Here is a 6,000-nt window from a genome sequence, read left to right on the forward strand (position 1 = left end):
GATGATGATGAAGCTGATAGGCTTATAAAAATAAATTACAGTGTTCAGTGAGAATGATCAGTAGAACACTGGTCACAAGTTGCAATAAATGTAGTCTTGCACTAAGTTCTGTTTTAATTTTAGATGGAAGTTCTCTCACTCCTCTAAATGGAGACAGGACATTTAGGGCTAGAGCTCAACAGAACATAACAGAATGTTAACTTGCATTGAGAGAGCTAACAGTAAGAAATAATCCTGAGTAACATTAAAGCTTGAGCTAACATCTGCAACAGTTTAAAAGGTGCTTTATGGGAATCTCATAATCTCATCAGCGATCTTAACAAGTCTATAAGCTTATAAGAGCCTCTACTAACTTCCAGCATTGTGCATGCAAAATGTAACAAGTTATTTTTTTATTATCTCTCTGGATGCAAATAGCTAGCTAAGATGTTATTATATTTGGGTTCTCTATGGAGTAAACATTGAGAATCAGGAATTTCTTTGAATCAACAGAATTTACTTGCAAAAATGCTACCAGTCATATTTCCGTGAACATGAGGCAAGTCTGATAAAAAAAGAAACAAAAAACTGTTCATTTTCCTTTTGAAGATGCAAATGCAGGACCAGGATTCTCAAAGCCTTACAGATAGGTAATGAAAAGTACTAAGCCAGCCTAAACTTACTATGCCAATTCAAATTTGTTCAAAGAATTTTTAATTACTCTTACAGTAGTAAACTTTTGCCTCATAAAGGGGCTGACTACACAACACACTTCTGTCAGTCTTTCTGCAGATTGCCCAAAGTTTTTTTTTTTTCCAGTCCCTTTCTGTTTTCCTCTTATATTTCATTGTTACTGCATTCAAATCACAACTTTAAAACAGAAGCTTCAGGTGTGATTCCATTAATTTTGCAGTCACCACTGTTAGGCTTCCCTTACCTGCTGAGTTCTGTACTGTGGCACACTGCATACCAAGCTTCCATTCATACAGCGCCGTGCGTTCGGCCTCTTCAACAGAAGTCTTTCCAGCCTTGCCTCACCACATTGTGCAGCATCAGCTGCAGTAGCAGCAGAGATAGAACGTTCTCTACCGCTGCGCTATAGGACATCATCCAGTAGAACTTCAGTGAAGTATAATGTAAGAAAATCAGGAACAAACAAAGTTTACTGCTTCAGCCAAGCTCTGTGTTTGTTCCAACATATAAATACCTGTTGAATGTACACAAGTGTATTCTGATTGCACTAAACTTGATGCATTTCAGGTGTAGCACTGGGCTTCTAGCACCTGCACTACTTTGCTCTTGATTATACAACACCTGTAATCTTGCAGTTACTGGATAAACTCCTCATCAGAAATTTTATGTTATATCAAGTAAAAACTAAAGGGCTTTCTGCTCTCATCCTTTTTCATTTTCCATGTTACAGGTTCATGGACTCCTCCACTTCTAATGAATTCTTTCTAAAATCTAACTAGATACCTTTCTAGCAGTGTTTTTGAAGTGCAGGAAAAAACACCACCGTAAAAAGAAAGGTGTAGAGAAATGCAGAAATAGAAAGAGAAGCTGACAAAAGATGAAAAAGGAATCAAAAAGCTTTAAGCTGAAGTTGGTAAAGAGAGTGGAAAACAAAAAGATCTCTAAGCCAGAAGTAAAGCATGATTACAGGAAAAAATGACACAGCAGAATGATTAAAATTTTCTTTTTTTTTTTTTTTTTCCTTTTTATTTTCCCCCATCACAACAGCAGTAGTGCAGTTTTACAAGGGGAAAAGTCTGTAAATTTGTGGCTAGATAATGTTTCCCTTTTTTTTTTTTCTTAATAAACATATTTTGTCTCTGTTCTTAAAAACAAAACAAAAACAAACTCACTCCATGCTCGGATTAGACCAAGTTGACTGAATCTCTGAAGTGATGCCTTCCTCAAGATAGTTTTAAAATGTAATGTTGTTAGTTCTTAGTAGACACTTAAGAACAGAGTTGTGGGGTTTTTTTTGTTTTCTTTTTTAAATTATTTTGTTTTTTTTTAAATCATTAGTATTCTGAACAATCATGATGCTGGGTGAGAAAAAGACAGGAAAGTAAATTACTGAAATACAACCTTCTGGGTTCATACAAGCAAATGGATCATTGATTTCAAAATAACAGCATCTCAATCCATTATTGACAGTGACATTTTAGATTGAAAATCTCCCCCTTTTTAACCTTTTAACTGCTTAATAAAACATCAAAGTTTCTGCCACTTTACATCCATGATGACACAAAACTTCTGGTGGATTTTTACCAACAATCTCAAAAAGAATTTCTGAAGAAGCAATCAAAAAGACATTGGTCCTCAAATGTGTGGGTATATAACACTGCTGAAGGAAAAGCATCAAATGGAGATGGGAATGGAAATGAAGTGATTCTGGATTAAAGACAGATATTAAAAGCCATTTTGGTATTTCTATTTAAACTTTTACTGTACGGAAGTTAAGAATTCTGGATGTCTCATTCTAGAGAAAAGAGGCGCTGTTATAGAGACCAGCACAAAAGGTCTCTGCTGGAATGGAATATTCAGTTACCAGTTTAGAGGACTGGTACAGCTATCCCATAATCACTGTTGCAGTTCATTAATGACAACAGCTCTCCATACAGGTGTAGAGAAGTCAAGGTTTCCACACGTTTTGCAGTGCTAACTTCATCTGAGCACAGAGAAGGAGCATCAATGGAGACAATCACTCCAGCTATCAGTCAATCATGGAAGTGTAGATGCACACAAGCCAGCTCACATTTAGCAGGATCTTCAGTGGACAGTGGATAGTTCAGTGGAACTTCAATGATAAAAGTCTTCATGGTAAATACTAATGCATTTTCTTTATAGTAATAATTTACTCAAATAAAATCGATTACATTCTAATAAGGTGATACAGGTTATTGCCTTGCTATTTCTTGGATAATTAATTCAAGAAAGATAATCTGTAAAACCGTCTGTTCTGTCCTCCCAAAAACTATGTCTGCGCAGCGCATTCTGTAAGTGCATTCATGTCATGGTTCTATGGTTTTTTTTTGTTTGTTTTGTTTTGTTTTTATTTTGGGTTTCAGTATTCCACATCAAAACATCATGTAGTGTACAGAGCATTGAAGTATTAATGCCCAATCCCAGGTACCTATCCCTGTACATTACAGAAGTCACGGGATCTGGCCCTTCTGGATGGGGGGCGCTCTCTTGCTGCCTTGCAGTGGGTGCTGGAGGGTGCTTTCCTAGCCGTTCCAAGCTTTTCAGGTTGAGAATCGGTCCCGGGAACTCTCTCTCTCATCTTGTCTGATTTATTAATCTCAATTTCAATTAAATTGTATTACACTTTGTTATCTTGTAGTCCAATATTATGGTAAAATAAGTTTTCCTCCATAGATTGCTGCCACTGCTCTTTTCCTCCCTTCCTTCCTTCCCATTTTTTTGTGGGACTGGGGTGGGGGGGGGGGAGGGCAGAGGCCTGTCGTCCCTGTCACGGACATAGATTGATCTAGTCAGCTCCGTGACAATTCACTAAAACAGGGTTCTTTTATTTTCTTAGCAAGCTATCAAACCTAACGAGGTTAATAAATACAAGGCACTTCTATGAGATAATCCAGTCACAGATAATTGCACAAAAGATGGCTCTTCCCTATAAAAGAAGTGGCACGTATTCCCACTAGAGAATATCTGAAATGGAGATTGCTTTTTACTCTGTTAACAAGATGTGCATCAATTAGGTTTTTACACATATTTTTGGATCTGCAAATTAGTTTCACATGCAAACCAAAATACATATATTGTAAATATACACTTAGAACCAGAATCTACATGCAATTTCAATTGTCTTAGTAAAATCACCCTCTCTTGGGTCTAATTACAAACTCAAATTAATTGTTTTAATGGAAAGCCTCTTAATAATTACGTATAAACTTTTGTCAATGCTTTATGTGTAGCAAACAAAAGACACCATCACAGATTTGCAAATTAAGAAGCTTCATATGGGATAACAGTATTTATCTTTTTAAAAAGTATCTGCGTTTGTAAACAATAATAAATAATAAAATAAACAGATAAAAAGAAGGAAGACCATTTCTCAGTATACTTTACCAGTTACATCAGTGTTAAAATAATGTTTCAGACACCCCCGATTTCAACTGTGTGAGACAAGGAGAACACAAAGAGACCAAGCAAACTAAAAAAGACTGTACTGATGAAATGAAACGTGATGTTTCCTCTCATTCTAAGATACAAAATACTGCTGATGACAGCTTCAAAATCACAGCTATACAATACTCTGTAAATGTTGGCTATTGTTCAAAACCGTTCAACTTTTACTGACTCTCCAAAAACACTGTTAGTTTCCATAGTTGAAAAAATATTCATGCAACAAGGAGCTCCTGTAGCAACAATGAGGGGACTAGCAAGTGAGAGCACTGAACTTTCTTTTCTGGCAAAATAGTTCAAACCCAAGTGAGATAGCAGGATAAATATGCCAGAGGGGCTTCATTCATTCTCCGTCAAACAACACAACACAAAAGATCCATACATTTTGCCAGGAAAATACTGGCATAAAGAATGAGCAGCCTTGGAAACAGAAATTCTTGACTCAAAGTCAGGTTGAAGGTCACTGCTCTAAATGCTGGAAAGTTCACTTGATTTGCATTTGATATATTGATATCTAATTGATTTTCTGAGTTGTTTATGAACTTTTATTTCCTGCAGATGATCCAAGTAGAAGTAAATATTAATCTTTTTGATTTCACAGCCAGATGAAAGATGTCTAAAAGAAACGCTTCACGTTATTGAAGAAGCTAGAGAAAATGTCATCAAACTTTGTCCCAATTCCTCTTAACTGAACACTACTAAATTAAAAACATGCCTGTATGAAGGAAAACAGTCAGACTCAAAGTTTCCAGTTTCCACACCAACTGTTCCCTATAAATTAATAAGCTTACATCCAATTTGACAGTTCTGACCCTGTTTAACCTCTTCTAAAAATTACTGTTAACAATCAGGATGATGATGAACTCACACACATTGATTTGCTAAAATAAACAAATGAAAATTGATTCAAAACAAATCTACGCTGATTTTTTTCATTTCATGCTTGAGTCAAATGATAGATGCAGTTGAGAAAGCAGCGCTAATATGAGGATACTATTTCAATAAATGAAGCAACAGTTATTAAACAGTTATTAAAAATATAGAGAAAAGTCTCCAGCAATGACTAGATTGCCTTCTTCCCTTCCAGAAACCGTTTCGTATGACATAGAGAGCTCATAGCAATACATCTAATTATCATTCCAATCAAATAACCCACTGCAAAGGATGATATAATCTCCACACGATTTGGAGCTGTAACTTCCTGCAGGAACTAACAGTGCCCTTAGATACCTACCTTCAACACAAGTCAGGTAGGTAAGTGTCCAAGCATTGAGACTCTTAATTGCAATCTGCTGCTGGCAGAAAGAAAAAATATTGGCCTGAAATTAATGGTTGCTTTTAAGAATTTTAGTTGTCACAGTTTATTATTTGAACTCAGTTTAACAGTGAGTGTGGCCACAGAAGAAGACACAAAGAAGGATTTGCTTCTTGGCAAGAACTTGATCAAATGCGTTTGCACACAGGGGACTTTCACCAATCCAGCCTGGCAATACAGCGATTGTAAGCTGCTGAACAATTTTACATCACTCGAGTCTGACAAATACTGTGTCAGAGTATTCTTCAGCCAAAAATTGCATTTTTCTATGGCTGATTCAAGAACTAAAACCAACTTTAGAAATACACTGCTGTTCTTCAGCAGTAAAGACAATAATGTATGGTATTTTTTTTATCTCTGAAATTAAAAAATAGTAAGAAACAATGTGTATGTAATTCAAAGCATCTTAAATCTTTTGCCATTCAAGGAACAAAGGCACAACATCCATTTCCTGAAGTCAAATTTCCAGGCCCCCAAAATGCAAGTGCCTCTGTCAATAGTACTTGTACTTTAGTTCCCCTTGCTCAAAGCACACTAGCTGCAAGACTTTG

General features: G+C 36.1%; 1 protein-coding gene across 1 annotated transcript in view; it reads right to left on the reverse strand.

The window, feature by feature from the left end:
- BCAR3 (BCAR3 adaptor protein, NSP family member) overlaps positions 1-5,423 on the reverse strand; it is a gene marked incomplete at its 3' end in the record, with an annotated part of 74,163 nt that extends 68,740 nt beyond the window's left edge. The window contains exon 1 of the mRNA XM_079535193.1: positions 5,369-5,423. The remainder of the gene's footprint in view (positions 1-5,368) is intronic.
- Between the last annotated feature and the right edge of the window lie 577 nt (positions 5,424-6,000).

Source organism: Tetrao urogallus (genome assembly GCF_951394365.1).
Source record: "Tetrao urogallus genome assembly, chromosome: 5".
NCBI lineage: Eukaryota > Metazoa > Chordata > Aves > Galliformes > Phasianidae > Tetrao > Tetrao urogallus.